This window comes from Coturnix japonica, chromosome 2, assembly GCF_054131305.1.
Source record: "Coturnix japonica strain WE chromosome 2, WE-NBRP24, whole genome shotgun sequence".
Taxonomy (NCBI): Eukaryota; Metazoa; Chordata; class Aves; order Galliformes; family Phasianidae; genus Coturnix; species Coturnix japonica.
Genome location: NC_140664.1, coordinates 118,066,790 through 118,079,606, shown reverse-complemented (window position 1 = coordinate 118,079,606; position 12,817 = coordinate 118,066,790).

Here is a 12,817-nt window from a genome sequence, read left to right as displayed (position 1 = left end):
CTGGTCTCTGTACTGGGAGGAAAAGAACAAATCCTTGACAAATCATAACCATACTGTATAATTTGTTACTGGCTTGGGAACTTACTTCCTTTTCTGGAGGCATATGCAGTTTGAACCAGTTCATCACAGCACATGAAACACAAAGCTCTATATTTCAAACATAGAAGCACTTTTAAAATTCTAATTGTCCTTAACAGATTTAATACAAGGTTGTCCCTAAATGATCCTTAAGAGGGATTTTGTGCCTGAAATATCAGATAGGTTCTATGGAGACAGCTTTGTTGGAGATGGCTTTGTCAGAGTCTTTTTGTAACCACAGCAGAGGTGAAAGTTAAAGACTGTTTTAGATGGAGAGTCAATGGCAGCTGATTAGTAAGTGGTTTGTCGACTGCTTCCCAAGAGAGGAAAAGGTACATTTCAATGACCTAGTCCATATAAGAAGCTTGTAGGTTATTCTTTTCCCTTATAATCAATTTTCAGTTCCCTTATTGTGCCTTATTATGGCACAATTCTGCAGAATTAAACAGTGCCAATGATAGGGGAATTTCTCTAACAGATGCCTTTCATGGAAGACTTATAACTGCAGTCTTAACAAGTGGATAGCAAAGGAGAAACCTAGAGTAAAAAAGATACTGCAGGGAGACTGAAGATATTTATTTCAGATACTGCCAAAGGGTATTTCATTACTCACTCTTTCTAAAATCTACCTTCATGCAGTCAAAAGATTTACCTTAAAATGTATTCCAGTGCTCAGAATGTGGTTTTGGCTCATTTAGAAGGCACATCCCAAAGCTTTCTTTTATTCAGCAGAGTGATAACTGTTTCTGATGGAGAAATGGAAATAGGAATAACACAACATTTATTAATGTTATACTATCACATTTCCTGAACCTATTTCTATTTCCAGCATAGTATCAGTTACATTGCACATTAGTACAGTGACTTAAAGGTTGTCTACCTTTATTCCTACATCACCTAAAAGGACTGAGGCTCAAATCACAGAACCTATGCCTAATGCTGCATATAAGCAGCATGTTTTCCACAATTAAATGGAGAGCACACTGAGCACAGACCCTGCTGTAGTGTACTTGCACTGTGTAGTGATGTAGTGATGTAACTACTATGTTTTGTGCAGATGCTTCATAGTGAATTCAGCACCAGCACAGAAGTTGGGAGATTAACACTGTTGAAGCTTCAAATTTTCTGCAGAAAGCTGGCATAGGTACTGATGGTTCTGCTTAGGGGTGGAAAAAAATTCATCATCCTGTAATTTAAATTGGAAGGAATATCAGCTCAACATCTAACCAAGCCAGGGTTCTTACAGTGCTTCTTTATTTTTTATAATACTGTGATCTTCTAGGGAACCAGATTAGGAATAGAAAATAGAATTGGAATTGAATAGAACAGAGAAGGAAATAGAATAGATTTGGAAATGCCCAATTTTATGTTGAATATGTAACAATGCACTGTTTTCCTGTTGCTGAAAGACAGTACAGGATGGTTGCCACTGTCCAAGTCTGTGCTTTAACAGAATCATTAAAGCTGGAAAAGAGCATTACCATCTAACCCAACCATCAACCCATCTGCACTATGCTTACTAACCCATGTCCCCCAGTGCCACATCTACATGTTTCTTAACACCTCCAGGGGCAGTGACTCCACCATCTCCCTGGGCAGCCTGCGCCAGTGCTTCACCACTCATTCTGAGAAAGTTTTTCCTAATATCCAACCTGAATCTCCCCTGGCTCAACTTGAGGCATTTCCTCTCTTTCTATCACTGTTACCAGGGAGAAGAAGCTGACCCCCACCCAGCCACAACTTCTTTTCAAGTAGCAGTAGAGAGCAATATGGTCTCCTTTGAACCTTCTCCTGCAATCTCAGTTCCTTCATCTGCTCCACTGTCCTTCTTTAGTAAGCTGATTCTATAAAAAAAAAAAGTGATTTAAAAGAGAAAACCTTCTCTCACTCTCAATTTTTCATACACACTATCAGATATCACAATTTATTCATATTTGATTGCTTTCTGTCCCAAAAGTTTTCACTGTAGATATATCTGTGTGCATTTTTCTGATGAGTGGTGAATAGGACTCCCTAACCAAAACAAGGTTGACGTCCCTGTGCGGTCACTGTAGTCCACTAAAAGCCTAAGCTGGCTGGGCCTTCCTGTGGGACAGCCCTACACTTAAGTATCATAAAGCTGTACAAAATCATTCCCCACAGACAACACTTGTTCTTGAAATGGAAATCAAGGGCCAGACAAACTGCTGTCAAAAGCAATAGAGCTGTTAGCTGGTAGGATAAATGCCAGTGAGATCAAAACCAATTTTGTAATCACCATTTGTCTTCTTCCTTTCACTTTGTTGGTATTAACTTTATAGATTTCTTCAGAGACTACTCTCATGCATTTCTTCTGATGTGAAATAAAAACATATCTAATTTTCTCCCTTGAGGGATGGGGTTTACTATCAGTATTCAAACCAACACCTGTTTTATTACTAGTAATTACTTCAGTAGTCAGGAATACTCTGAGGAGCATCAGAGTAATCTGCTATAAAATTTCCAGTTCAGACCTGAAAGAAACTTTTTCACATGTTTGCACAAAGAATAAGAAGAAATCCTTCTTCTGAAGTTATTAATGAAGTACCTTCACAATATGGAGTTCCAATTGAACGGTCTGAAATGATTAAAGATTTACTTAGTTTCTTGATAACAGTAATGTTTGGCGTGAACACTGTCAGCATAACTTATGTTTTTTTATGTTTTTTGTAATTTTTACATTTTACAATGCACTGAATATAAACAGAATGGATACATACAAAGCACAGAGAAAAGATCAAATGAATATGTTACTGTAAAGTCTTGTTAAAACTCTGAATGACAATGAATTATTTTCCCTTTCTTCAGAAAAGCCCGTTTTCATTTTCTTATATGATAGCTTAAAATGTTTCAAAATGTTCGAAGCATTTATTAGACAAAGTGTTGAAAAACTCAACCTTAGAGTGTGAGAATCTTGAAACAATGAAAAACAGATTTAAAAAAAAAAAAAAAAAGGAAAGAAGGATGAAACCCAGCCAATAGAAATTAAAATTTTCCAGTTCTGACTGTTAATAAGAAAATGATGGAGTAACTCAGTGATTCTGAGCTCATTAATTTCTCATCGTCTTCTGTCCCGCAAAGATTTTTATTAACGATTGCTTTATAGAACAGATCTTTACTTCATTTATCCAAGTGATTTATGATGAGCTTTCCTTTAGCGGACAAGTTATGCAGACAAATTGTGAAGCAAATATGAATTTCAGAAGACGCTAGAACCACAATAATCTTTTTAAATCACTGAGTGTTTTATTAATGCCTCCTAGTGGGCTTTTGCACTTAAAGATGCAGCAAGAGTTCAGCCTGTAGTCAGAGACCCAGCACACACAATGACCTTGGCAGCTCAACTGTAAAAGGGGGCTTTGTTAAATTGCATAATTCTTATAGTTTTTGAGTTCCTCGTTCTAAGGTATGCTTTAAATAAATATCTTTTCCTCCATTATGCTTTCTTTTTTTTCTTTTCTACATGTAAGTCTCATGGCTACTGGGAAACAGACACCACCACCAAGCTATTTAAGTCTAAAGGCACTAAGTGCAAGGTATCATGTTTCCTTTGGAACAGTCCTTTAGGTACTGGATATTGTTATTTCAACATTAGGATCTCATGAAAAAATTATTAACATGACTGTGCCTATATGGCACAGAGAAGATAAAATTATGCCAGTGAAACCTAAAGCCATTTGTGCTTATAAATCTGCTGTGATACGTGTTTACCAAAGAGAGGCCAGAACTAAGAGGGCTAACAGCTACACCAGCCTCGTGTTGCTATCTCATGCCCAGGGAAGGAAGAATAGATTAACACATCCATGATTTACTTTGAAGATGTTGCATTTTACTCCCTCACACAAAGTGCAGCCTCAGCATATTTTTTCTTCATGTTATAAGATATAGTCCCTGAATACTTAGCGTTGCTATAGCCAGTCTCACCCAGAGGTAGGAAACCGTTACCCCAAATGTTCCTAGTGCAGGACTTTGTAAAATCATCCAGCAACATTTTAGAATTAGCTGGGATGCACAGGGTGTAAAGACTCAACAGGTGAACTGTTGTGTAAATCTCCTAAAAATATGCACTGCTTGTAACTGCATATATATTAGGAGAAACACTGCTGCTTCTAAACTTGTACTAAGCAAAGCAAGTCTTGTTTGTAAGCTGCAGAGCTGCTAAGTGACCCACACTTTCATGACACCTTATTAATAGAACACTCCTTTGCTCTGGAAGCAGCAAAAATTAAAATTGTCTGTATGTGTGAGATGAGGGCAACAAACCATGGGAAGCACATCCCCTGATAGATTGTCTCCTACTCATCATGCATGACATCAATTTTAATGGCCATCTGGGGAAAATTAAGCCTGGGTCACAAAAGGATAAGCTCTGATGACTTCCAAAATCTGGGAAGAAAACTGTCTAACTCTAAAGTGGTGTTAGAAATCAGAATGTCTTTATTCCTTACAACACATGCCTGGTGACTTGACAAACAATGCGCCCTCTCAGAGTTCAGGTTCTACACTGAAACAGTTAAGACATAAATATGCAGTACTTTTGTATACATATTCATTCTTTTTAAAAGACTCATTAATATATGCTAATGACCCTCTGGGCATGCTCACTAGTATCTAGGGAGGTCGAGTGCCCACCTATTTCTTCCCCATTTTCCACCATCAGCTTAATCAGTGAGACCTTTGGCTGACTTTCAGCTGCTTTCCTTCAATTTGGAAAATTTCCATTGCTTATTACAGTGTAATGAGCAACTTTTAAAACAATATATTTCAAATCTAAGAAAGAAGTCTTTGCACCTGTTGAGGCAAAAGATGAAAGTATTCTATTATGACCCCTGTGCTTCTTGTGAAGCAAAATCATTGAGGCAAAAAGATAAAAGTATTCCGTTATGTCCCCAGTACAAAATTAATGAGGAAAATATGAGTATTCACCCACTAAAGTTGAAATGGAAAGTTTTAGAACTTTTGATTCCTTTTGCTGAACTAATATACTGGTTCTTAAACTAATGTACTACTGCCTATTGGTAAACAAACCAACACATATCACTGAGAAACCAAGTGCTAGCTCATCACTGTACTCAGGGAGGAATTGTGATGGCTGAGCTGTGATGGCGCTATGTAGTATATGGAGTTTACTGATCGCTATTAATCATCTATTCAAATATGATCATCTTTTTGCGAAGAACGATCATAGAATCATGGAACTGTAGGAGTTGGAAGAGAGATCTCTTAGAGACCATCAAGTAACCCCCCTGCCAAAATGGGCTCTCTACAGTAGGTTGCACAGGTAGACATCCAGACAGGTCTTGAATATCTCCAGAGAAAGAGACTTCACAACCTCTCTGAGCAGCCTGTTCCAGTGCTGTCACCCCACTGAGAATAAGTTCTTTTGCATATTGATGCAGAACTTCCTATGCTCCAGTTTATTGCCATTTCCTCTTCTCCTGTCCCCACAAACCACTGAAAAGAGGTTGGCCACATCGCTTTGACTCCCACACTTAAGATATTTATTTAATAACATCCACAATGCCTCCACCAGTTAGCACTGCAGCCATAAAATTCATGCATTATGTAATGACAAGAAATGTTTGTCCATGGTGAAGGTAAACAGTAAAGGCTAAAAGACTAACCTCTTTTTCATTAGCTGTTCATACTGGGAAAATAATAGGTAGAATATTTTTAAAGATGACCACAGGATTCTCTAGTGTTCCCAATGCAGCTTCGCTTAACCAGCAATAAAAAACATTTCCTTTAGAGGTAGGCTTCAATGTTGAAAATTGGCCATTGTAGTTTTCATGTTTCTGTTCTACATAATAGTTTCATTAATGTCTACATTTTGTCTTTTCGCAGTTATGCCTTGATAGAGATATAAAGGATCTATTTTCATTTCTGCTTTAGTGCAGCCAAGGGAAAAAGAATGTCACTCTGCTCTGCTTAATGCAAATGAAATGCTCATTCTAAGCATAATGTCAACTATACATCAAACATTTGCTGGCAGTCAGTGCTGGAAAGCCATCAGATTTAATCTATCATATTTAAGGAAGGAAAGAAATATTCTGAAAGGACTTGGTGAGTAGATAATGCATAGCTCTCCACCCAAACATGCCAGAGATAGACAGATCAGATATCCAGGTAAGGAGAAAAATTTCACCTCTTGACAGTAGAGGCAATGAACCAAAAACAGTAGAGTAAAAAGAATCAGACAGTACCCAAATCAACAGGAAATGAGGCCAAAAGTGAAGACTGAAGACTGGATGCAGCAGCTGTGAGAGGCGTTTTCTTTGCCTGAGGTCTGACGGTAGTGATTTCTACAATGAAGTGATGTCTACGAACAGGCAGAGATGCAATTAGAAACTGTGGCAGAGCTCAGAGATTTTTGAGTGATGGAAAGGAACAAACAACCCAGAAGTTGTTGATCCCCAGAATAGTTTTTTTCCTTTTTTTCTTTTTTTCTTTTTTTATGAGTAATGTGAGAGATGATGTATTGAAATTCATAACATATAAAGAGAGATTTAAGTATAGTATTATCATATGACATTCAGCAAACAAGATAACGTACGTTATTGCAGAGCTATAGGAATAGTATTTAAGGAAATATTATTAATGAACAATAGCTTGCATTTTTTACATCATTAATAACAAGATTTCTGTATAAAGTCTTTGATGATCAGAAAACTTACCATCACAAATACATTATTTCAGATAGTAAGACTGAAATTTGGCTGTTTTTGGAGAATTCAGAGCTTTTAGTGAAAGTTTCAGTTCTTTTAGATGGTGTTTTCTGAGCAAGCAATTCCAGACATTTGTGGACATGCTTACAAACTAAGACTCTGCTAAAGGTGAATAATAGTATGGTTCCATCCAAATAAGTATACTGGCATAATTTTGGAACAAAATTCTCGCCCTTCAGAATAAAAATAATTCAATCTGTTGCCTCAAGGTGTTAAAAAAGGCCTTTACTCTTTGTCTTTAACCAAAGGTAGCAATTGGTTACAACATTTGCACTCCTGAATCATTCAATCAAAAGGATGGTTTTTACCTTTGCATTGTGTACAGTAGCACAACGAAAAAGAGTTTAATTCCTGACTTCTGGGACCTGGTTCTAAACTGCAAATCAGAGTTTAAATCCTGATTTTGTACTGCAAGTAATTGATGAGAGGAAGCTGAGGTATTACTATTAATAAAGAGACAGGTGTACAGTTATAATAAACACTCTTTATGATATGGATTATAGGAACTTTCATTTGGAGTTAATAATGCCAATAATTCATTGAATGCCATGCTACCATTTCATAGATCTTTGAAAATAACATTTTGCTAAAAGAAAAGTAAACATCACCTTTGAGATGATAACTGACATTTTTTACTCAAATAGCTGCATTATTTTGCAAATGTCTTGTGAAAATTCAATAAGGAAAGAAAAGGTAACTGAAGAGCTTCTTTGAAGAGCACTCTGCAAGTGTAATTCTTATTGAAAGTCATAATAAAAATAAATTCATTGATAATGACTTTAAAACTTATTCTTGTAACATTAATTCTTTAGCAGTATTTTGGCATGGAAAAGAAAACAGATGTTAGAAATAAAGACTTGGATTTTGAGCAAAACTGATGTCTGAGAAAGACAGAGCAGCCATGCTGTGGTACTTCATTGATACAGTATCCTGACATCCACCAGCTTTAAAATACAGATAAAATCATTACATTTAATAGTCCTTAGTGGAATCTTATTCCGCTAATACCTGTTGTTTTTAACTCAGTCAAAGTATGGAATTCACAAAGTGACCCACAGCTTATGTATTCTACCTGCATATTTGCACCCATCTTGAAGGAGGCTAAAATGCAGTGTCTCAGAATATACTCCTTTACACAGTGAAGTTAAACTGTTCTCAGAAGAGTGTTCCTCCCTCCAGGAGAGTTCATCAAAATCTATCAGACTGAAGGAAATAAAACCTGTATCCCTCTAATTAAGACCTCAGGCTCCTATCGTCTGCCTGCTGAGATGTACCTGGCTGATGGAGGCATCATGGGGAAAGGTATCCGATGCACCAGAGTTCAATAAACCTGTTCTGTGTCCACAGCATTCCCTTAAGCATTGCTGCTGCTGCCATTTAATCTAAAGGTCAGCTAGTACCCAAGGTACTCCAAATGTAAAATTACTGTTTGCTATACTGTTTTCTATACGAGTTTAACAGGATTCAGCACAGCAGACATGACAGCTGTTTAGGAATGGACTGAAAACAAATCTAGAAACTGCCAAATTATTTTTTATTAGGGACCTGAGAACTGCAGTTTTCCATTCAACTTTCAACATTTTTATCTGGAAGAATACTGTGAAGCCTTTATGTCTACCATTTGAAGGTCATGACTTCTCCCTGCTAATACTTACAGCAGCTCTGGCATCTTCCTACCAGACGACTTCATTTTTACAAAGTAGCTGGAATAATATTGCCATGAAATAAACAGAAATATGTTTATTTTTACTTTTCCATTAAAATAAATTGGTCAGGTCTGACTAGAAAACAAACAGCCCAACAAATGCACAAAGAAATACAACTAGCTGTCAGAATTGAACCACGCTGATTACTGAAATATATATATATATATATGAAGAAAAACAACAAAAGTTCTTTTGTTGGACCAAAAGAACAAATGTATAATTCATAAGGTGTTTCATTAAGCTGCACAAAATCTCATGTAAACTGGATGAATTCTGTGGATCCACGGAGATATTTAAACAGACACATGATGCAGAAGGTTGCATTTTCCTGTTAAGTAATTATGGTTCTATATGCTTGACATGTTTTGTAAAGAGAAGTCCACTAAGAGCATTCCGAGCTTGAAGTGATAACGCAACAGGGAAATGTGTAAGAAAAACATGCATATAATGGGTACATTTCTTAATTATTTACAGTATTTTTCTCTTCACATCAGATACCTGATTTAAAAAAATGTAAGGTCTTGCAAATTGATCTGATAGAGCTTGGTTTGCCCATGTTGTAGTGGAACAGCTGGCAACCACTTCTGGGGCAAAGCTGTAGCATTTTCAGTAGCTTTGCAATCAGTCTTGCATAGATTTTACATCTGCTGAAAGATGGAGGGATGTAGGTTTCATTCATTTCAGTCTAGAATATAGAAGTTGGAGGGAATAAACAGGGAAACAGGGCAGAGCTCTTTCCTATAGGTTGAAATGAACAGAACAACTCAAAATTTGGCATAGATTTAGCACTTTGGGTGAAAGGAGATTGAATAATGAGAAATAACTTTACATTTCATAGGACTTACGTCTCTTTCACAGCTAACTGTGATTCAGTATTTACTTATTAATTGACTCAGGAGGACAAATCATCTAAATCTCACACAGGTTGATACAACCTGGCTGAGAACTTGTTTCTCAGTGGGAGACTCCTTGCTTTGCCTATCCTCATATAAATGAAGGCAATTTCCACTTGCAGTCTCATAGTCACTTACAGTTTATGATGATAACATACAAAGGGTCCCTGTACTCATTTCCAAGGCATCCAAACTTGCACCTGACCTTTTATTTAATTACCACTGTGAAGTTTCCCAGACACTGCTCTCATACTGCATTCCAAAAATATATTTCCCAATGATTCATGTGTACTTAGTGTTCTATCTACACTCCCTCTTTATGGGTTCTATTTACTCTATTCACTCTATTTTCATGCCAGCATGACACCGGCTTTTGCTTTTATTCATCTTTTCATATGTTCTTGCTTTTCTTTTTTCCCTTCCCATCAGCACTGTGGCCATCACAAATTTTTGAACTGGTTTCCAGACCTGTATAGAAAAAGAAACTCTACTGCAACTCTGAAATTGACTTCTGCTCCAGTGAACCTCTAGGGAAAATATTGTTTTATACCTCCTGAAGTAGAAATTGCAGCAGTGTAGAGCTCTTGAGTGAACTGGTTCTTCATTTAGAATATCATTTAAAATTTAGAGAGTTAATTCTTGACCTTTTATCTGTTTTTACTTGTTTTACTTGCAAGCTGAGTGGAGGAAAGATCTACATGTGAGGCACCTTCTTTATTTGATTATCTTTTGATCTAAAGAGAGAAAATGGCTCATCAGCCATTTAATATCAGTCACGGACAGCAGCTAAGATCTTACTAACATTACTGTTGTTAAGATGGGTTTGTCTTAACATGTGTTTCACCACAAAATGACTCTAAAGAACAATGGCAAACACAACAGACTTCTAGAAATGAAGTTCATCTCATATGAATCCCTTTCCTAACCTACTCACAAGCCATCAGTTACATAGATTGAGGCATGTACAAGGAAGATGCCTTGTACACCCTTCTCTGTCTACATCACTTTAAAACTTTAAACATTAAACCAACAGAATGTGTTTTCACCATTCACCATGTCATAAGTCAAGGTCTGATTGATTATGGCTCTTTCCATCTGAGCACATAAAATTGGTACAGTGTGACATGAAAACTACAGTATACTATTGAAGGAGGTGGCTTTTCTGTGCAGTGTTAGCAGTCACTTAAGTAAAAAAAAAAAATAAAAAGAAATTTAAAACAATTTAAAAAATAAAAATAGAAGTAAGAAGAAAAATAAGCAAGCAAACAAACAGAAAGAAAGAAATGAAGATAACAAAAGACTGAAAATGAAATATTTTTCATTAAGTTTTAGATATACCTGATAGCTGGATAGCAAGACTGAACTGCGGTTTGATCTTTCCTCCATCACATGATAGAAACTGTGTGCCATAGCAGTGACAGAAATGGTCTTCTTTTTAGTATTATACTTGACTTACTCTAATCTTTTCCCACAGATATGTGATATTTATTGATGTTTCCCTCCGCAGAAGCTTACAACCATAGAATTATCAAAATTGGAAAAGACCTCCAAGATCATCTAGCCAGCTGTCCACACCTTGAGCCAGCCAAGATCTTCCACTGGATGAAATTGCCAGTTGCAGGTAGAAAAGAGGGAAAATATATGGAAATGACCTTCCACGAGTCAGGACTTCATTCTTTGTGTTTCTTGTTCAATGCAAACTACACAACAGTGCCCACAGGAAAACATCTATTAACAAGAAAACATCAATTGCTGAAAAAGTTTATTTGGAGTGTTTGGAGATTATTGCTCTAGTGCTCTTGGTTGTGAGACAGATATAAGAAAAAATTCTTCATGAGAATAATTAGGCATTGGAAGAGATTGCTCAGAGAAGAAGTGAAATCTCATGGGAAACACAAAACACTTGCATTGACAAAACACTATATAAGCTAATCTAAAGGCACCAGCTGCACCTAAGAGGAGGTTATGGAGCAGAGAGAAGAACACGTAGGTGGATGTCCCAGTTAAGGCTGGACAAGGCAATGTAAGGCTTACTAGTACTCTAAGGGTCCTGACAGGTTCTGTGATTCTGCAGCATGTGACGTTTCTAATAAAAACCCATATTTTCAATTCTACCTAAGACATCATTAAAAGTGCTGTTTTTAAAGGGGTTGCTGCTTTTTTCTCCAGTCTTGAAAATTAGAAAAATTCGTGTAGAAACACATGAATGATACTCCCCATTTTGGTGGTGTCTGAGGTAGACTTCCTCAGTTGAATTGTGATTATGCAGCAAATTCTAGTGTTTCTTTTGGAGGAAGGGAAAGAGCACCTGCAATCTGCCTTGATTCATCCCTCCCAGCTTTATGTATCTAGGCAGGATACAGAAGTTGCAAACCTTACGACCTCCATAATCCATGGAGAGGAAAATGCATGTCTGAAGGGGGGTTCAGCCAGCCTTAAATCTGGATGACCCAACAGAAACTTGACACACTGAAACACAAGATCTGAGACATATGTTCCGTGTGTATTACTATATGCTTTGCATATGACCCTAATTCTTTGCTTTTAGACAGAGAAAAACAGGTGGTTAGCAAAATTATTGCTAGTGTGTTATACAGTGTACCTGATAAATAAACAGAGAAGGATAACAGCTGTCCTAATTATATCATTAGTTGCAGCTAAGCAACTATAACTAACAAACAATCCCTTCTTGGTATTCCTTAGCATATTACGCTTTGCATAGCCATAAGGAAACATCTGGCTGCTAATTTATTTCTACCTGTTTCTGCAGTTGTTTAACAACTTCTGAAGTACGCTGGTGCTTCAGGAGACTAAGGACTGGATGTTGCCAACAGCAAAAGTACTTAGCAGAGAATTCAGGAAAGCGGCCAAAAATGCACTAGGAGCAATCTCCAAACAGAACATGGGTAACCAGCTCTTAAACAAATGCAGTCCAATTTATATAAAGCAGCTAAGCACAAGTTGTGTTGAATAAGTATCTATTCTAAAGTCAGTCTGTGGCTAAGAAAGGGCCCCAGGTTTAAGGCCTATCAGGTTAAGTGCAAGCTGCTTTAGAAGTTATGAGCTAACTTGTTTACTCTATGCAGCATATCTTGCAAACATGACATTCCTCATGATAAAAAAAAAACAAACCCGGGGTGCTGCTCTCCCTCATTTAAATGGAATAAGTCTGGTCACAGAAGAAGATAGACAATGTCTAGGGCTGATATCTAGGGTTGCTTTTCCAGTGACAGTCTGGAGTCTAAAGAATACACATAATGTGGAAAGCATTTCTGATACCTCAAAGGTATCTTCATATATCTGAAAGTATGAAAACTCGTCCTGGTGTGAGTATTATAAAATTTATTATTGCCAGTAAGTTTTAAGATATTTAGGAAGAGAAAATTACTTTAGTCAG